Below are 21,618 nucleotides of genomic sequence, written 5' to 3' on the forward strand. Positions count from 1 at the left end.
GCCACTGCCCAGGCCCAATATTAGAACTGGCTCTGCAACCACTAAACCCACCAGTATTGATCATTCCAAGGCCTCCGTAGTGGCAAAACACTGACAAGCCTGGCTCTGTTTCTATGACGGCACAGTGGTTAAAAAACACTGCTGTAGCATATGCAGAATCAGACTAATCGGATTATGTTTGTGCTTTTCACAGATTTACTCCGATTTTTTTCATCATTTTGTCCTTAAATGAGGTTATCACTGAAACACTGTAACAGTAAAAAACAACATAACAACAGTGGAAATTGGGTTCATACAAAGCCTTACATAGCCAAAGATAAATAGGGAAACGCTACAATAAAAATCTATACGTATAACGAAATGGTAATAGGCCCTAAACACTGCGCGATAACACTGAAAGATATGAACAATCTCGTTCATTAATGAAGAAGATATCGTTGATATCTTTCAGTGTGTAGGCACCAATGATGAACGATGCACGACCCCCACCTCGTTCATCGTTAGTGCTGGCTCGTTTATACATGCATGCCAATATGTATCTTTAAAATAAGTCACCGCATAAATACACTGATGGCCTTCATTTAAAACATCATGATGCACAGACGTACCTTACTTACATAACAATATGTAGCTGTAATCCCATAGCAGTTTCTTTGTTCCTTACAGATCCCAATTTCTGTATATTGTAAGGGAATGGACTTGCTTACTCTAAAACAAATGTTTTATTAAAACATAAAAAATCCACCAAAATGCCGGAATGAATGCATTAATGGCCTGTGTGATGGAATAATGGCCGATTACATACAAAACAAAGCCACCATATGTAAAAACCAGCAGTGGTGAATGGACATACATAAAAAATAGAGGCAGAGAGTTTTTCTATTTTTTATGTATGTCCATTCACCACTGCTGGTTTTTACATATGGTGGCTTTGTTTTAAAGATACCTTGATAAGTCTAAAGTACCCCACTGCAGTGTGAGTTTCGGTACGCTGTACCTATGCATATTGATATCATGTGTACCTTTTTAGTGTAATCTTGCTGTGTTGTAAACGTACTACACCATATATCTTTTATCTTTTTTTTCTGAGTTTAACCGCATCATAAAGTGGGAACGTATACAAGTATCAAAGACTAAAGAAACTTCTACGTGTTTTGAACCACTTCATCCTGTGTGAGTACGGTACGTCTTTCGTTTTGGGAAAGACGAAGCTGAAGTATCTGATTTTGTGGGTTCACACTGGGTGTTAAAGCTAAAGATACCTTTATGAGCCTAAGTGACCTCATCACTATGTGAGTTTAGGTACGCTGTACCTGTTATATGGATTCAGCATAATCATCACTATACTCTTTGGTGGAGGGTGTCTCCAGAAATATCAAATATACGACACTATATTTTCTGTTTTCTGGTTTTACTTTTGAGGATCTTCGTTTTGACGGACGATGGATTCCATATATGAATGAGAAACCAATAAAAAGAAAATTGGGTTACATCCTTGTATTTAATGGACTAAAGGGCTAAGTATTCCCTCATTTTGATTGGAACAGAATTATGCGCTATTTCCTGTAAACTTTTTTCCATAATAGACAACAAGGGCCTCAAAACAGAAATAACCAGTCTTAGCCGGTCTGGTGGGGTGTGTGAGGTCATGCTGTGATGTCATAATGGCAACTGCCTATACAGGGCTCTGCTGTTGCTGTCTCTTGCTTATGCCTCAGAGGCCTGGCACGGCATAGCACACTGGTAGAAGGTTAGTGACTGGACAAAGATAAGAGCAGCTTAATTGGAATCGTTGGCAGACTTTTAGCATGACTATTATAATATATAACTTATGACCTTGGGGATAGGATAGCATAGTATTGGATATAAACAAAATCTTACACCTACTGGGACAGTACTGTTACCTAACAACCACAAGCGGCTGCAAATGGGCCATTGGAGATATTTGAAGAGTGCTGTCTAGATGGGCCTATAATGTTTGTGATTAAATCCTTTATTTGCAGCTGCACCCATGACATCTCCTTGGAGTTGTTTGGTGAGCCTATAATGTTGCAAATTAAATCCTTTATTCTCTCTCTGCTTGCTTAAATCCCAGTGTGCCAGTATTGCAGGCTGATTCATTTCTATTAATGTAAAGAGATGTAAAAGAATTATATTGTGCTTTAATCATTACTTTTGTTTTTATCCAATACTATATACAGGTTTAGCAGGGACGTGCAGTCAGGGGAGGCAGTGCTTCCCCTGTCATTCCTGATTAAAATAATACAAAGAAGAAACTCATGACACATATTCTGTGTCATAAGTATATTTTCTATATTATGTAAAATATTTTAGATTGTAAATGGCTGTTTAAATACATTTGTGTGGCACCAAGAAAGGTGCCTCCCGCTGTGCATTGTAATCGACCGGAAGCAGGGGGCGGACAGGGGGCGGTGCCAAGCAAAGGGCTGTAAAAGCACATTGAAAAAAGTAATAGTAGCGGCACCTGCCCAAGTGCCGCAGAACAGCAGGGATGTGCTTTCAGCCTATCTGAAAGCACTGTCACTGTTATTGGTCACTGAGCAGCAGCTTCAGTACTGACAGTGACTGTATCCGGCTGTCACTGGCAGTACTGTACAGAGCAAAGGACGTGCATAGCAGTGGCAGCGACTGAGTGCGGCTCTCCCCTCTCCTTCATCTTCCGCCAGCTCCGTCCTCCCAGGCAGCAGCATAACCAGGTCGTGGGGACTCTCTCTCTCTGCAGCTCTCCCCTCACCTTCGTGTTCCGCCGGCTTCTTCCTCCCAGGCAGCAGCATAACTCTCTGTGGCTCTCCCCTCTCCTTCGTGTTCGTCGGCTCCTTCCTCCCAGTCAGCAGCATAACCAAGTCGGGGACTTCCGCCGGCTCCTTCCTCCCAGGCAGCAACATAACCAGGTCTCTCTCTCTCCCTTTCCCCTCCTGTGGATTAGAACGAAGTTTGTAAATATAATTCTCATTTATACAGGCACCCCTATTGGATTCTACATGGACCAGTGGACGTGATCGGCGTGGGATGTAGGTAAGTAATCTCTCTCTCATTTTTATAGGTAACCCTATTGGATTCTACATGGACAAGTGGACGTGATTGGCGTGGGATGTAGGTAGGTATGTGTGAGTGTGAAAGTGTGTTTTAATAAATTTTTACTTTCACGGTGTGTTGTTTTTATTTGGGTATTTTTGTTGTTGTAGAACTACAGGTACCAGCGAGCCCGTTATTTCCCCGCATGCTGGTACTTGAGGTTCTCCTAGTACCAGCAAGCGGGGCAGGCTTGCTGGGCCTTGTAGTTCCACAATATAAAACAATATTCATTTGTTTGACACACTTATGGCTATCAGCCCGACACCCACCGCCCAGGGGTGCTGGGGACATCCTCGGTCTTTAACCCTGGCCCATAGGTGCCTGGAGAGGGGAACCCCTTAATTTAAGGGGTCCCCACTCCTCCAGGGAACCCCAGCCAGGGGTGACTAGTTGGGGGGGTAATGCCACAGCTGCAGGGACCTACATAAATGTTTCCACCGGCTGTGCCATTATCTCCCTGGCTAGTGGAGCCCGGTGCTGGTTACGGGGGACCCCTACATCTTTTATCCCCTGTATTTTTGGAACCAGGACCGGACTAAGAGCCCGGTGCTAGTTGTCTAAATACAGGGAACCCCTGTCCAATTTTTTCCCAATATTTAAACAACCAGGATCGGCTCAAAGAGGTTATATTTAGGAGGGGGGACCTCACATATTTTTCCCCCACTTTTTTTTAACCCATTCAGACCCTCCCACTCCCTTCCCAATCACTAATTTTTATTTCTATAAAAATGTGCAATATATCAGAAGTATGATGAGCAGGCAGGCAGCTGGCATTGGCGGCACTGGACTGAGATGCAAATTAGTGGTGGGGGGCTGGGTCAGTTGATGGTGGGAGAGTATGTAAGCCATTGGCAGTGGCAGTGGGCATCGGCTCAGGGGCAGTAGCGGGCATTGGCTCCGCAGCGGTAGGGCTCATCGGCAGGATTCGGCGGACATTATGGCTGTAGTGCCTCACCAGCCACTGACTTCACTGCACACCACTGAGGTGTAGCCAGGCTGATCATGGCTACATCTGAGGTAAACGTGCACCCTCGGTACAGCTATGTGCGTTTGTACCTAGCCATGCCAAGCTGTGGCATTTGCCACTCCCATCCATGTGAATGGGACACACACGTCTTAGACGTCCAGACATACGTGGTGCGGTCGCGCTTAACAAGGCGCAATTGCGGTAAGATGTAGCCACGACGAGAATGGCTACATTTGTACAGTTGTAATCCCTGTTAGCATCAGAAATTAATGCTATGGTGGTTATGACTGTCTCTCCCCTCACTCCCATTCATCTCTTGCTCTCTTTCTTCACTCTCTCACCATTGACGTTAAGGTGCGTTTTTCTCCTGCCGGGTAAATAGGTCGAAATAGCAGATTTGAGGCGACAGAAGGGATGACTGGGTTAGGCAAGGTTAGTGGGTGGGCGGGTGGACTGGGCAAACTCTGCATAGTGTCTTAATGCCTAGAGGGACGGGCAGTCCTTCAGCCATGGGTCCCCAGAGGTTTCCTCCACAAGGGGGTTTTTCCTCTCCTGAGTGCTGAAGGATGACTCTTCATGAGTTATGAGGCTCCCGCCATCTTGTTCCTCTTATAGAAAAAGTTTGTAAGATTACTGGACCAATCTTAGTCCGAAATTACCTATTTTAGAATGCAGAGTAAATAATAATATGAATAATTACAAAATAATAATAATAATCATCAGACGAAGAAGAAATAGAAGAAGAAAAAGTGGCTACATTTTACTTAAAATAAAAATAGACATTTACTTTTTAAATATATTTTGCTTGAAGTTGTCTTTATTAATAAATTCTCTCAAAGGCTGAAAAAATGACACATATTTGTGGAGACAAATATATTAGGAGAGTTCAGAACCATGCATTGTTTATTCTACACAAGAGAGTATCAGGTGAGGCAGCCATGATGGGTGCTCTACATAGGTTACACTGTGCGATAAGCAAAACATGGCAGTAAGGCATACAAGGGTAAAATAAAAAGCAACTAACAGGACACCTAGTTCTGCAGCTTACACAGTAAGGAAAATGGTCTTACTCTATAATTGCTTTTACATAATTTTCTCTTTTATAAAATTTTTAAAGTGAGCTGAGGTGAAAATGACAAAAGAGGGTCCAGTCACATTTTGAAATAATAATAAATAAAAAACTATATCTGACCAAAAAAAAAAAAAAAAGTATAATAATTCTCCAACAACCGAAGACGGTAAGCTCATATTGTGAATTGCATAAAATATTTATATGAATCCCACATAATCACTGTTACACACTGGTTCTCACTGAGCGGAGGTTGAGACAAGAGGGGTGTCATTCGGCTCCCCAGCTGATGAATGCATGCAACAGGTAGCAGTGTAGGATCACTGGAAACGTTGTGGATCTCTGATAATCTCTGGTCTCTGAGGAGTTAAGTGAAAAACTACTGTCTCCCACTGTGATGCTCTAAGACATTGACAAGATGGCGCTGCCCTTATGTGCAGTATTTTGGGTCAGCAGCCATTTTGGTACAGGGAGTGAAGCCTCCCTAAAGGAACAGTATGGAATCTGCACATAATCACTGTTACACACTGGTTCTCACTGAGTGGAGGTTGAGATAAGAGGGGTGTCATTCGGCTCCCCAGCTGATGAATGTATGCAACAGGTAGCAGTGTAGGATCACTGGAAGTGTTGTGGATCTCTGATAATCTCAGGTCTCTAAAGAGTTAAGTGAAAAACTACTGTCTCCCACAGTGATGCTCTAAGACATTGACAAGATGGCGCTGCACTTATGTGCAGTATTTTGGGTCAGCAGCCATCTTGGTACAGGCAGTGAAGCCTCCCTGAAGGAACAGTATGAAATCTGCACAGTAGCGCTCTCCCCTTTTAACACTTTTTACATACAAATAGGATAATAATGATAAAACTCCCACTATGGGTATATTCAATTGGTGTCGAAAAGAAGGCAGTTATCGATTTTTTAAGGTCGAAATGTGATTCGACCTATTCAATGCTTTTCGACAAGTCGAGGCATTCGACTTGTCAAAAAGCACGTGGATCGGTGGAATAGCTGCCGATCCACGTGCTTGTGTCGAATCGGTTTTGGCCCCCTTTTCGACCATCTCAGTATGTCGGACTGAGATGCGGACCCAGAGTAGGAGATGGGGGAGAGCCGCAGGGAGACAGGCGGCGGGCATATAGGGGAGATCCGCGCTACAGTAGCGCTGCAGCAAGATGTCACTCAGCCGCCCAACCTCACGGCAGCTTCCACCCGGCTCCAGCACGCTTTCTGGAGCCAGGTGGACACTGCCGTGAGGTCGGGCGGCTGAGTGACATCCTGCTGCAGCGCTACTGTAGCGCTGATCTCCCCTGTATGCCTGCCGGCTGTCCCCAGCTGGTCCCCCCACGGCCCGACCCCCTTCTCCTCCTGTGCGTTCCTCATTTCAATTCGACTTGAAAAAGTCGTATTAAGATGAGATTGAATAGGGGTTGTCGGATCTCATTCCGGCAAATACATGTCGGAATGGATCCGACTTTAATTGAATATACCCCATAGTCATCAAAATGGGATGTAGTCACCATCCTGGCGGTCAGCATACTGCCGCCGGGATCCCGCCCACCAGAATGCCGGCAAGGGACCGAGGGCTATTCCCACTCGTGGGTGTCCATGACACCCATTGAGTGGGAATAGAACCTGTGGCGAGCGCAGCAAGCCACCAAGCCCACAATGTGGAGAATGCTGTGAGCCCGCAAGGAGCTTCGTTTCGCTTGCCCCCCTCCCGGCAGCCCGGGATCCCGATGTTGGTATGCTGACCACCAGGATCCCGGCTGCCGGTCAACCATTCCCAACGCACCTGAATGACTACTTGTGCCTGGTGTAGGATTTTTAAGTATGTGTAGTTTACTGTATGCAAGGATTTAAAACCTTATAGGAACTGAGATTTAGGTGTATTACATGTAGTTAAAAAAAAAAAGTTTATTTATGGAAGTAGTTTCCAAACTGGGGGCCGTGACACCCTGGGGTGCCTCGGTAAAGGGGGAGAGGGGTTAGGTGGACCTTGCAGTAGTGCCATAGTTTGGTGGTGCAGGACCAATTCAAATTATTTATACTTAATTAAATTGGTAAAACCAGTCCCTCACTACATAACTAAACCTAAGGATGACATATTATAAACACAATTGACTTCATTTTATATTTTTTCTGAATTTCTAAATAAGAGGTGTGCTGTAAAAAACGAATTCTGATACTCTAGTGCAGGGGCGTCACACCCGCATCCTTTTGCGGGCCACGGGCAGGGGTCCTTTAGTGGCCTGACCACCTTGCTTGCAGCTAGGGCAGGAGAGTGCAGCGCATGCTTATCCTGCTCCTCAGTCCGGTCTCTAGCGGAGGTGCGGGTATCTTAAATCAGATGCCAGTTCGTGAGCCAATCAGAGATTGTGGACCGGCAGCCAATCAGGAGCTGTGCCAGAGTCTTTGCTTGGTATGTGTGGCGCCATCTTTCCGAAGAGATCACTGGGAAGATGGCACCACTTCCACTGTCTACAGCAAGGGCATACCGGGGAGGGATAGCAAACTGAGGTGGTTTTATAACAACATGGTGATGACACTGTAGCACAGAGATTTTCAATCTTTTACAACTCGCAGCACACTGAACAAGATTTAAATATTGCCAAGGCACACTCAAATATAATGGTGATGCATGGTGCAGTTGCGTGTCCTAGTATGTCATGTCGAAGCTTCTCCATAGGTAATGCCTGAACAGGCATGGCGACAGGGGGGGACAAAGGGGACACTTGTGCAGGGCCCCGAGGTTCAGGCGGGCCCCAAGTATTAAGGACAGAAATAATAACAGTGCCAATATTGTTTTATAAAGTGTATGCTCCAGCTGCTCAATTTAAGCAGGAAAATAATTAAAAAGCCACCTAAACCCTCCCCACTCCTTTTACCCCATCCCTTTGTCCAGTCCCTGTGGTCCATACTGTATTGCCATCATTATGCATGTCGCTGCGCTCAGGCTTTTCTGTTTGTCCCTGCCACCACCACCAAAGAGCCGGGTAGCCCAGTATGAAAACCACCTGCCGGGCTCACTGACAGGCTGAGTCAAAGGCTCTATTTTTTTTTTATAAAAGATCCCCTCTGCCAAGTTAAGGGAGGTTGAGGGGGCCCCAGAAATATCAGTGTAGTGGGCCCCAAGATTTCCGTTGCTGGCCCTGACCCTAACCCATACCCCTAAACTAACCCTGGTGGCTGCAGTAAAAATCTATGTTTCTATGTATATAGTGTATTGTAAGAAATTATCTGCGAATCCAATGGTACTGTAAGTGCGGTATATACTTGCACTTCTTTGCGGTCAAGAACTTCTCCCCTAAGTGAATTCAGCCCTATGAATAGGAGTTGTGTGATCCCTGTGCAGAAGTCACAGAAAGGGTTAATCTCTGCAGTTTGTCACACAAATTACATTGTTGCAATTTTTACCAATATACAAGCAGTTATCAAATGATTCCTGGACTGTGAATAATTGGCGGTGCTCCCAGGAATTTTGTAGGTTAGACTAAAATTGAAAAAAGAAAGAGAAAGACAAAAAACCCTTGTTTGGGAGCACTCATTAGTTATCATAAATATGTGTGTGATTAGAGATGTGAAAATAAAGTAAAACTTAACCTTTATTGTTTCTTGAATAAAAAATAATGATAATTTAAAAGTCGTGTCTAATGACTGTTGTCCTTTATGTGTTATTCTTGTTTAACCTTTTTATCAAATAAGGTACAAGAAGTTTAAAAAGGTGAAAATATCAGGAGGTTGATCGAGGATACTGGCTGATCGCTTAAATTTGAGGGTAGCCTAAAATTCACTGTGTATGCCTGGCAATGTAAAGTGATGGAGGATTCAAAATGTTATTCAAATTGAGCTCAAGGTAAATGCAGACAAAATTGTGGAAGTGGTGAAGGTCTCCTTAGAGAAAAAGGGGCCCACTGTACCTGGTATTCTCAGGAGGTTTCCCTTCCTAGTACTGACCAGGCCAATTCTGCTTAGCTTCCAAATTCGGACAAGATCGGGCGTATTCAGGGTGGTATGACCGTGGGCCGTTTGATGGAGAAGAGGAAAGGGAGTGGCCACTTCTATTATCTGTACTTTACATAAATCGGGACCACGAATAGCCTGAAACAGTAATTCCAGAAGAGAGAGTGTATGGTAAATTTAAGAGGGAATATTTCTTAGAAAAAGGGCCCACTGCACCTGGTATTCTCAGGAGGTTTTCCTTCCTAGTACTGACCAGGCCATACCTGCTTAGCTTCCGAGATCGGACAAGATCGGGCGTATTCAGGATAGTATGGCCGTGGGCCGTTGATGTAAAAGAAAAGGAAAGGAAAAAAGAGGCCACTTCTACTTTCCGTACTTTACATAAATCAGGACTGCAAATGGTCCGAAATGGTATTTCCAGATGAGAAGAGTGTATGGAAAATAAAAATTGAAAAAATGTAAAGTGTAAAAAATAAAACAAATATGAATGAAGATATGTATATGCGTACCAATGACAATTCTGCTATTAATTAGTAGGTATAGGTTAAATGCCAAGAATAGTTTGGAATTTGCTAAGTGGCACTGTGACGTAATATATTCACAGGAATAAAGTGGGGTACAGTTGACACTTTGCAAGCAAGTTCAAGGATTATAACTGTGCACAAGAAATCCCAAATTCATACACCAACAATGGCAAAGCAAAAATAAACTGCAAAGCAAAAATAAATGGAAATACTCTCACAGAAATCCAGTAGTAGCATATCGGACAAATATGGATAAATGGTGTATCAAGAAGTACTTAATTGATAACAAGAAAAAGAATATATAAATAAAATAATGTGGGTTTAGAGCTCAAGGCTGGCTCATACCTACTGCATAAACCTTATCAAAAAATCTTAAGGAGCTGTCATTGGTAATTAAATATGCCATAGAATTATTAGCTATTGTTAGCATAAGCATAATCATATGGTAAATATCATTAATGAATAACATGAATTCGACTGATAACCTTTAGGCATAAATATCATTAGTAAATAGCATGAATCAATTGATATCCATTAGGCATAAGCGGGGAAATAGGATGGTATAGATTACTACACTCCTGTGTGAAAAATGCTGTGAACAGGACTCCTGAATGCACTGTAATTGTTAGGGTCTCCTGCCCTGTGCTGCCACGTCGTCATGGCAACCGGGAGACAAGTGCTAGTGGAGTAACCTGAGCGCAGCTGATACTCCGGTTCGGGTCTTTTGCTGTGCAGTGGTTATAGGCTCTGTGCACGGCAGGGGATCCGGTGCTGGTTTTTGTGCTCACAGTCTGTGAGGTCTGAGTGGGGCGTGGACAGCACCTGCTTTATAAGGCCTCTTTTCAGGGTAAGCAGATGCTGCTGAATCTTTGTTGGTTAGTCAGTTCATGAAAGTTAGCCAATACTGTGTAGCTTTGTATTTGTTTGTTGCTTACTGCAAATAGGCCTGGGGATTTGGTATTACACTCTGCCAATCCAGACCTAGCAGTAAGACTGGAGTCAGTCGTTTAGCTTGCTGGGGTTCTGTTACTACTCTGTGAACTTAGCAAGTTTGCGGCTGTATTCTAAGACTTGCCTGTCTAATCCTGTCTCACTGTGCTAGGTGTCAGGGGTCAGTTTAGTGGCAGTAAGCTAAAACCTGTGCACTGCAAGTGAGAAATAGGATTGTGGAGACTCTCCTTGTGTCTATCATTCCATCTCTGACCAAGGAGTTTACTGCCACACCCGTTGGTAACCCTTTAGGGTTTTGCTGTTGCCCTTAGCAACAGCATTTCGGGTTCTCTACGTATTAAAACACAACATCTTGCTTTTTCCATCTGTGCAGTTCTAATACAAGGGAGATACCCAGTTCCTTAGCCTCTGGGCTTCTCTGTTCACTTTGTGTGTATTTTGTTACCCTATTACCTTCTGTGTACATTATGTCATATTCCCCAGTTTGTCTGTGAGTCCATTTGTTTTGCATAACAGTTCAAACACCAGTACATTCCTGCAGACACTGGAGTGCATAACAGTTCTGACACCAGTACTTTCCTGCAGGCACTGGTGTGCATAACATATTCAGCAGCCAAATACTCCTGTTGAAATTTTGTGGGAATATGGAGCATACCCCTCAAAATACGTTGCAACAGGTGGTCGATCAGGTGCAGGTCCTGACTCGACAATTTAATGATTTGTCCATTAAAATGCACACCTCCCAGGCTGCTGGCGGAGCTCCCGCAGCAGCAGCACCTGCAGGGGTTAAGGAGCCGAAAGTAAATCTCCCGGATCGTTTTTCTGGAGATCGCTCGCAGTTCTTTTGTTTCAAGGAGAGCTGCAAGCTATACTTCCGGCTTAGGCCTCAGTCTTCTGGGTCGGAGATTCAGCGGGTGGGCATAGTGATTTCCTTGCTACAAGGAGACCCACAGGTCTGGGCATATGGGTTGCAGCCTGACTGTCCGTCGCTTAAAAGTGTTGATGCTTTTTTTACGGCACTGGGCATGTTGTATGATGACCCTGACAAGACGGCCTCAGCCGAGGCTCAGATTTCGATCCTTAAGCAAGGGCGAAGGCCAGTTGAGGTTTACTGTACGGAGTTTCGGAGGTTGGCCCATGATACCCAGTGGAATGACCCAGCCCTGAGACACCAGTACCGAAGAGGTCTTTCTAACCAGATAAAGGACCAACTGGTACAATATCCCTTGCCTGATAGCTTGGATCAGCTCATGCAGTTATCCATCCGGGTGGATAGATGGCTGAGAGAGCGTAGGCTTGAAAGGGAGACTGAGATTTCCTTCCTTCCCAAGGGAACCTCAGACTCTGAGGAATTTTCTGAGGAGCCTATGCAGATTGGGGCTACCCGCCTCTCCTCGCGTGAGAAGACGCGGAGGAGACAGCAGGGGTTGTGTTTGTACTGTGGGAATAAAGGTCATGTGGTAGTATCATGCCCAGAAAAGCCGGAAAACTTCAGGGCCTGAGGGTGATGGGAAATATCCTGTCAGGCCAGAAGTCAGAATTTCCCAAGAAGACTTTTATCATTCCGGTGACCTTGAAGATCCTCGGTCAAACTGTCAAAACTGAGGCCTTTGTGGACAGTGGGGCCGACGGGGTTTTTATGGACCGCCAATTCGCCCTGAAACACTCTGTTCCCTTAGTACCCTTGGCATCGGAAATTGAGATTTGTGGGTTAAACGGGGAACCATTATCCCAAGGTAAAATTACCTCTTGCACTAGCCAGATTTCTTTGTTTATTGGAGCCACACACTCTGAAAAATTGTCCTTTTATGTGACTGTCTGTACTTTTGCCCCATTGGTGTTGGGGTTACCCTGGTTAAGGGCCCACAATCCTCAATTTGACTGGGTCTCTGGGGAGATTCTTAGTTGGGGTACTGATTGTTTCAGGAGTTGCTTGAGCCTTCCAGTCAGGCTCTCGCAGCTAAGTTTGCCAGGATTGCCAGGGTGTTATGCAGATTTTGCGGACGTGTTCTCCAAAAAAGTTGCAGAGGTACTACCTCCCCATCGCCCCTATGACTGTGCCATTGATTTGTTGCCAAATGCTAAGCTTCCCAAGAGCAGGTTGTACTCCCTGTCACGTCCTGAGACTCAGGCTATGGCAGAGTACATTCAGGAGAACTTGGCTAAGGGATTTATCAGACCTTCACAGTCTCCAGTTGGGTCGGGGTTCTTCTTCGTGGGTAAAAAGGACGGTTCGTTGCGACCCTGCATCGACTTCAGGGAATTGAACCGTATCACGATTAAAAACTCATACCCACTGCCTCTCATTTCGGTCTTGTTTGACCAGCTTCGTACTGCCACCATTTTTTCTAAGATTGACCTACGCGGTGCGTACAATCTAATCCGAATAAGAGAGGGGGATGAATGGAAGACTGCCTTTAATACCCACTCAGGGCATTATGAATATTTGGTGATGCCTTTTGGGCTCTGTAATACCCCGGCAGTCTTCCAGGATTTCATGAATGATGTGCTCAGGGAATATTTGGATAGATTCTTAGTTGTATACTTAGATGACATCCTAATCTTCTCCCATTCCCTGGAGGAACATCGGAAGCATGTACGCTTAGTCCTCCAGAAACTCAGAGACCACCGGCTTGGGGCGAAGCTGGAGAAGTGCGAATTTGAAGTTCAGCAAATCGCATTTCTAGGATATATTATCTCCCCAGAAGGTTTCCAAATGGAGGGTTCCAAGGTACAGGCAGTCCTGGATTGGGTGCAGCCCACTAGTTTGAAGACGCTTCAGCGTTTCCTGGGCTTTGCGAATTTTTATAGACGATTTATCGCTGGATTTTCGTCTATAGTGGCGCCCTTGGTGGCACTCACTAAGAAAGGGGCGGATGTTGCTCACTGGTCTTGTGAGGCTAAAGCGGCTTTTGCCCGTCTCAAAAGGGCATTTGTTTCGGCCAAGGTGCTGCGACACCCAGATCCAGAGCGTCCTTTTGTGGTGGAGGTGGATGCCTCTGAGATGGGTATTGGGGCAGTGCTTTCTCAGATGGGAGTGTCTGATAATCGCCTTCATCCCTGTGCTTACTTTTCCCGTAAATTTTCGCCTGCCGAGATGAATTATGACGTGGGTAACCGGGAATTGTTGGCTATTAAGGATGCACTCGAGGAGTGGAGACACTGGCTTGAGGGGGCTAAGTTTGTGGTCTCAATTCTCACTGACCATAAGAATCTGGCATATTTAGAGTCAGCGAAGCGTCTCAATGCCAGACAGGCACGATGGGCTTTGTTTTTTGCTCGCTTTAATTTTTTGATAACATATCGCCCTGGGTCAAAAAACATCAAGGCTGATGCGCTCTCGCTGAGTTTTGCTCCAATCCAGGAGACCACCGAGGAGCCGTTGCCCATTGTTTCCCCATCATGTATTAAAGTGGGCATTACCCAGGACCTCTTATCATTAGTCCTTAGAGCACAGGAGCAGGCTCCTCCAGACCTTCCGGTAGGTCTTTTGTTTGTGCCTCCTAGGTTAAGACAGCGAGTGTTCCTGGAATTCCATGCCAAGAAGTCGGCAGGTCACCCGGGTATTGCCAGAACTCGGGAGTTGCTATCTAGGGCGGTGTGGTGGCCCTCGGTGGCTAAGGATGTGGATCAGTGGGTTCGGGCATGTGACATCTGTGCCCGAAATAAGACTCCTAGAGGGGTTCCTGTTGGCCCATTACATCCACTCTCTATCCCATCTAAGCCATGGACCCACATTTCAATGGATTTTGTGGTGGACTTGCCCAAATCCTCGGGGATGACAGCCATCTGGGTTGTCGTTGACAGGTTTTCGAAGATGGCGCACTTCGTTCCACTGGTTGGGCTGCCATCAGCCAGACGCCTGTCTGAATTATTTATGCTGCATGTTGTGCGTCTCCACGGGTTGCCACTTGATGTGGTCTCTGACCGCGGATCCCAGTTTGTGGCCAAATTCTGGAGGGCATTTTGTTCCGATCTCCAGATTTCTGTCAGCTTGTCGTCAGGCTACCATCCGCAGTCTAATGGGCAGACTGAAAGGGTGAACCAGTCCTTGGAGCAGTTCCTCAGGTGTTATGTCTCCAAGTGTCAGACTGACTGGGTTGCTCATCTGTCCATGGCGGAGTTTGCCTATAACAACGCGGCTCACTCTGCCACAGGGATCTCTCCCTTCCTTTGTGTGTATGGGCATCATCCTAAGGCCAATTCTTTTGACCCCCTGGACTCCACGCCTGGTGGTTCCTCTGTGGTTTCGGTCCTTAGAGGTATTTGGCGGAAAGTGAAGAAAGCCCTTGTGTCTGTGTCATTAGTGACCAAAAGGGTTTTTGATAAGCGGAAAAGACCCTGCAGCTTCAAATTAGGAGACTTCGTCTGGTTGTCTACCAAGAATTTGAAGTTGAGACAGCCATCTCATAAGTTAGGGCCCCGGTTCATCGGCCCTTATAAGATCACCAGGGTTATCAATCCGGTGGCATTTCAGTTAGATCTGCCCCGTTCTTTGGGTATCAATAAAACATTTCATTGTTCCCTTTTAAAACGGGCGATTAGTAATCCTTCTTCCAGTGGAAGACCTTCCCCTCTTCTGATACGTGGCCAGAGGGAGTTTGTTGTTGAAAGGATTCTTGACTCCAAGGTGGTTCGGGGTCGGCTGTCATTTTTGGTGCACTGGAAGGGGTATGGCCCGGAGGAGCGGTCGTGGGTGCGCAGTTGTGATCTTCATGCCCCCAGACTGATACGCTCTTTCTTCTCGCAGTTCCCCGATAAACCCGGTGGTAGGGGTTCTTTGACCCCTCGTCAGAGGGGGGGTACTGTTAGGGTCTCCTGCCCTGTGCTGCCACGTCGTCATGGCAACCGGGAGACAAGTGCTAGGGGAGTAACCTGAGCGCAGCTGATACTCCGGTTCGGGTCTTTTGCTGTGCAGTGGTTATAGGCTCTGTGCACGGCAGGGGATCCGGTGCTGGTTTTTGTGCTCACAGTCTGTGAGGTCTGAGTGGGGCGTGGACAGCACCTGCTTTATAAGGCCTCTTTTCAGGGTAAGCAGATGCTGCTGAATCTTTGTTGGTTAGTCAGTTCATGAAAGTTAGCCAGTACTGTGTAGCTTTGTATTTGTTTGTTGCTTACTGCAAATAGGCCTGGGGATTTGGTATTACACTCTGCCAATCCAGACCTAGCAGTAAGACTGGAGTCAGTCGTTTAGCTTGCTGGGGTTCTGTTACTACTCTGTGAACTTAGCAAGTTTGCGGCTGTATTCTAAGACTTGCCTGTCTAATCCTGTCTCACTGTGCTAGGTGTCAGGGGTCAGTTTAGTGGCAGTAAGCTAAAACCTGTGCACTGCAAGTGAGAAATAGGATTGTGGAGACTCTCCTTGTGTCTATCATTCCATCTCTGACCAAGGAGTTTACTGCCACACCCGTTGGTAACCCTTTAGGGTTTTGCTGTTGCCCTTAGCAACAGCATTTTGGGTTCTCTACGTATTAAAACACAACATCTTGCTTTTTCCATCTGTGCAGTTCTAATACAAGGGAGATACCCAGTTCCTTAGCCTCTGGGCTTCTCTGTTCACTTTGTGTGTATTTTGTTACCCTATTACCTTCTGTGTACATTATGTCATATTCCCCAGTTTGTCTGTGAGTCCATTTGTTTTGCATAACAGTTCAAACACCAGTACATTCCTGCAGACACTGGAGTGCATAACAGTTCTGACACCAGTGCTTTCCTGCAGGCACTGGTGTGCATAACAGTAATGCTGAGGAGTGAGCAGTTTTGGGGGAGGTAAAGAAGGACAGTCAAACCCTGGTAACACCCAGTGTGTGTTACCGCAGCCGCGGTATGAACGAGCAGTTACCGTCCTGAAGTCCCCCGGAGTTCACCTGCTGGCAGTGATGATCGCGGCCGCACGCTTCCGGACTGGGCGTTGCCGCGATGACGTCACCGTGTGACGTCTCTCGACGAACGTTTCACCTGGTGGGCTTGGTCACGAGAGCCTCTCTCTGCTGCTCTCCTGTGGCCAGTATAAGAGTACTACATTAGCCTATCATGACGGAAATCAAATGATGGGCAGATGCCTGGACGTATCAGATCGTAGCTTTGGATGACTGGTGCGGACATATTGGAAGAGGGAAGGGGGTAGAACTGGATGTAGAAATAAATGGTTATGCTGGTGATACGGAGGAAAGAGATGGAATATGTGAATGAGTCCGAGTGAAATGATGGGAAAGGAGGAAAAAGAGGCTGAAATACACTAGAGGGATGGGATTGAAGTGTGACAACAGGGGATAGCTGGGTTTGAATGCTGTGAGTAGAGAAGAAAGGGGGGGGAAACGGTTTTGGGATATGAAAGATGAGTGGGAAAGTGGATGCGATGGGATATGAAAATTAGGATGAATAGGAAATGGATGTTAACGTGGTTGGGTGAATGATGCAAGTATAATTGGGAGCGATGATATTTATGTGGTAAAGCGTATAGTGTGATGCATGATGGAAAAAATGATGATGATATGGGGAGTCCTAGGTGATGGTGGATGGATGAATGCTGTGATTGGGAATAGATATTATTTAGTCAATGAGAGGGAGGGCGGGGGAGAGAACGGGATGCGGGTGACAGACTGGTGCAGGTGTTAAAGGGGTGAATGGGCAGGGAATGTATTAGCAGAGGGTGAATGGAATAAGTGCTGCACTGCAATAATATGAAAAAAATGGCAATGAGGTAAGGTGAAGGAAGTGACAAAAAGAAAGAAGAGAAAATCTGGGGGGGGGAGAGGGAGGGGGAAAAAAGGGGGGGAAGAAAGAAAGGGGGGGTGAAAGAGGGGTGGGTGGGTTGGGGAATGGAGGGGGGAGGATGGAGGAGAAGGGGGGGGGGTTTGGGTTGGGTGGGTTAGGAAGTGGGAAACCGAATGATGGGAATACCTGGTTAAGGAATGTGTGGGTGATACTAGAGGAAAATAAATGATGGGAAATGAGGAATATTAATTGACTTAGTAAAGTTGGTGGAAGACAAAAATGAAATATACAATGAGAAGGGAAGTATGTGTATTGGTTGTCAGATGATTATGTTTGTAGAAAAATGCTGTCATTGATGTATTCATTCATGCCCTTGGGCATGAGAGTGTCCAATTTGAAAATCCATTTGGATTCCTTCTTTTGGAGTGCCGTACTGTAATCTCCTCCTCGCAGACCCATCTTGATGTGTTCCAGGCCAGAGAAACTCAGATCCTCTGTTCGACTGTTATGGAATTGTAAGAAATGTCTGGCAACTGTGGTAAGCTTCTTAAATTTAGTGGAGTCGGATTTGGCATTCCTCACTGTGCTGATGTGCTCAAGTGCCCTTACTGTACTTTGAGCATGCGAGATGTCATGCCCACATACCTCAGATTACAAGGGCATGTGATACAATAGATCACATTCACCGTCCTGCAGTTGAAGTCATTCACTGTAATCTTTTGACCGAATCTGTCCGTGATATGCATTAGATTAGTGATGTGAGGGCACAGCTTACAGCTGCCACACGGGTAGCTGCCTTTAAGTGGTCTTGGCTTTGGAGGATATGAGAAGTAACTTTTTACAAGTTTATCTTTTGAGTTCGGTGCCCTTCTCCAGCTCATGTTAATGTTCTGGCCAATTTGGTCCGAGAGGTCCTCATCCATTTTCAAGATATGCCAATGAGTTTGCAAAATCTTTCTTGCATCCTTCCAATTTTTGCAGAAATCCCCAATGAACCATAGAGTGTTTTTATCTTCTTTGTTTTTTTCTGCCAGGAAGATCAGAGAATCCCTTTCTACCTTTTGCACTTCAGATTTGTCTCTCTTGATCAAACCATTGCTGTATCCTCTCTCCTTAAGTCTTGCTGCCAAATCAATACTTTTGGTCTGAAATATGGAGTCATCTGTATAGTTCCTTTTTAGTCTAAGGAATTCACCCTTGGGGATGTTCCTGATTGTTGGTGGAAAATGACTGCTGGATGAGTGAAGCAGGCTGTTGGTTGAAGTTTCTTTTCTGAAAATTTCTGTAGCTAGGATGTTGGTATCATCTCAGTATATCCTGAGGTCGAGGAACGGGATACTGGATTTACTGCTGGTGTATGTGAATTTCATGTTTATCTGGTTGTCATTAAGGGAAAGGATGTACTGATCCAATTTGTCTTGGGTGTCGTCCCAGATCATAAAGAGGTGTACTCCTCTTGGTTATCACTGAAAACCATTTCCCGTTCCCACCAGCCTAGAAATAAGTTCGCGTAAGTGGGGGCACATGCCGCCCCCATAACTGTGCCTCTGGTCTGAATATGGAAATGATTATTGAAAAAAAAGTAATTGTGATTCAGCACAAACTGGAGTAATTCCAAGAGGAATTCTTGAAAGTCACCAATGCCTTCCATGGAGAGGAAGTACTTCACTGCTTTTATGCCCAGATCATGTTTTATGGATGTGTATAGGGATTCCACATCCAAACCCACCATTATGTGGGAGTCCTCCAGGCGTATGCCCTGAATTTTTTTCAGAACATCAGTCGTGTCTTTAACATAAGATGGAAGGCTCAGGACATGTTGTCGCAAGTGGACATCAAGAAAGCAGCTGACTTTTTCCAGAAGACCCCCGTTACCCGATATGATGGGTCGTCCTGGCGGGTTGTCCACATTTTTGTGGACCTTTGGTAATAAATATAACGTTGGGGTTCTTGGATGGGGGGTGTTCAAATAGTCCCATTCTGATTTTGTAATGGTGCCTTGCTGCAGGTATCTGTCAATGATCCGGGAATATAGGGTTGAAAAATTCTGTGTTGGATCAAATAGAGTGGTCTTATAGCAGGAGGTATCCTTTAATTGTTTGTTGGCTTCCTTGAGATATAGAGTCGTAGGCCAAATAACAAAGTTCCCTCCTTTATCCGACATTTTTATTTGAACATCATCCCATTTCTGTATCTCTTTGAGTGCTTCCTTCTGTTGTCTAGAAAGATTACCAATGATTCTATTTGATTTCTGACGTCGATAAAGTTTGTCGAAATCTCGTGATACCAAATTGAGAAATACCTTGATTTCCGGGCATAAATTGTCTTGCGGGTAGAAAGTCGATCAGTTTTTGCAGATGGGCCGATTGGATGTGGAGGGTTGTTCCTCTGATAACTCTTCTAAAATGGCTAGGGCATCCTACTCCTGCTGTGATAGGTTACTCGTATCAGGGTTGGGTAGCAAAATATCTGTATCTTTTTTGGTGAAGTGTATCATAAGTAGAAGTTTACGTCCAAACAGGCGAAGGTTTATTTCCCACTTGAAACTATCAAAGTGGTTTGTTGGTGAGAACGAAAGACCTTTTTCAAGGACACTGATTTGATCCTGTGTAAGAATGTGTGAGGATAAATTGATGATTCTTATTTTGGTGAGGGCAACGTTGGTTACTTCTGTTTCCGTGAGGGATACCGTCTCTGTTGGGGTGATCGCCATCTTTGTCTTAATGTTCTTCCTTTCGCCCAGCCTTGTTTTTGTTTTGCAGGGTGCCCACGGGTTTTGCCCCTGCTTCCCTCTAAAAAAGAGGCAGATGAGGCGGTTGAATGAAGACTAGAGTCCCTCCTACGGTTAAAAGGTTCTCTGGGGTCTAAGTTAGAGTCCTGATGGTCCTCCCTATCTGAAGGTTCAACTTCGGAGGATGATGGTGTGTATTCACGTCTAATCACGTCTCTTCTACGGGTTTGTTGTGTCCATTTGAAAATATGCCCCGACGTGAAATCTCGCTTATCTCTTGCGAACTTGGTTTTCTTCCGTTCAATGATATTGTCTTCATATGACTCCAGATCCTTCTTCATCTTACCAAAAAGATCCTGAAAGGCAGAATTGCCTTCCCATTGTTCCAATTTTTAACCTAATTTGTCAACTTCTTTAGTGCATTCTTCCATAACTAGGTGATTGTGTTTTATTAGAATACCCATCAGATCCTGAGAGCATTTTAGGAGACATAACTCCCAGTCCTTGCGCAGATTTTCTGTAGAGAGTTCAAATGAAGGAAATAGTTTGAGTCGTAAACCTCTTGGAGATATTTTTTGTCTGCAATACAATGTCACACGTGACATCATCGCGGCAACGCCCAGTCCGGAAGCGGGCGGCCGCGATCATCACTGCCAGCGGGTGAACTCCGGGGGGACTTCAGGACGGTAACTGCTCGTTCATACCGCGGCTGCGGTAACACACACTGGATTACCAGGGTTTGACTGTCCTTCTTTACCTCCCCCAGAACTGCTCACTCCTCAGCATTACAGTGCATTCAGGAGTCCTGTTCACAGCATTTTTCACACAGGAGTGTAGCACTCTATACCATCCTATTTCCCCGCTTATGCCTAATGGATATCAATTGATTCATGCTATTTACTAATGATATTTATGCCTAAAGGTTATCAGTCGAATTCATGTTATTGATTAATGATATTTACCATATGATTATGCTTATGCTAACAATAGCTAATGATTCTATGGCATATTTAATTACCAATGACAGCTCCTTAAGATTTTTTGATAAGGTTTATGCAGTAGGTATGAGCCAGCCTTGAGCTCTAAACCCACATTTTTTTTATTTATATATTCTTTTTCTTGTTATCAATTAAGTACTTCTTGATACACCATTTATCCATATTTGTCTGATATGCTACTACTGGATTTCTGTGAGAGTATTTCCATTTATTTTTGCTTTGCAGTTTATTTTTGCTTTGCCATTGTTGGTGTATGAATTTGGGATTTCTTGTGCACAGTTATAATCCTTGAACTTGCTTGCAAAGTGTCAACTGTACCCCACTTTATTCCTGTGAATATATTACGTCACAGTGCCACTTAGCAAATTCCAAACTATTCTTGGCATTTAACCTATGACTACTAATTAATATCAGAATTGTCATTGGTACGCATATACATATCTTCATTCATATTTGTTTTATTTTTTACACATTACATTTTTTCAATTTTTATTTTCCATACACTCTTCTCATCTGGAAATACCATTTCGGACCATTTGCAGTCCTGATTTATGTAAAGTACGGAAAGTAGAAGTGGCCTCTTTTTTCCTTTCCTTTTACATCAACG

The 21,618-nt window shown here is 44.8% G+C and overlaps 2 pseudogenes; both read right to left on the reverse strand.

Annotated features, from left to right (window-relative positions):
* Positions 1–9,035: 9,035 nt before the first annotated feature.
* On the reverse strand, positions 9,036–9,153 carry LOC134944795 (5S ribosomal RNA; annotated as a pseudogene).
* A 141-nt stretch (positions 9,154–9,294) lies between these two features.
* LOC134934882 (5S ribosomal RNA) lies at positions 9,295–9,412 on the reverse strand (annotated as a pseudogene).
* Between the last annotated feature and the right edge of the window lie 12,206 nt (positions 9,413–21,618).

Source organism: Pseudophryne corroboree, chromosome 1, assembly GCF_028390025.1.
Source record: "Pseudophryne corroboree isolate aPseCor3 chromosome 1, aPseCor3.hap2, whole genome shotgun sequence".
Taxonomy (NCBI): domain Eukaryota; kingdom Metazoa; phylum Chordata; class Amphibia; order Anura; family Myobatrachidae; genus Pseudophryne; species Pseudophryne corroboree.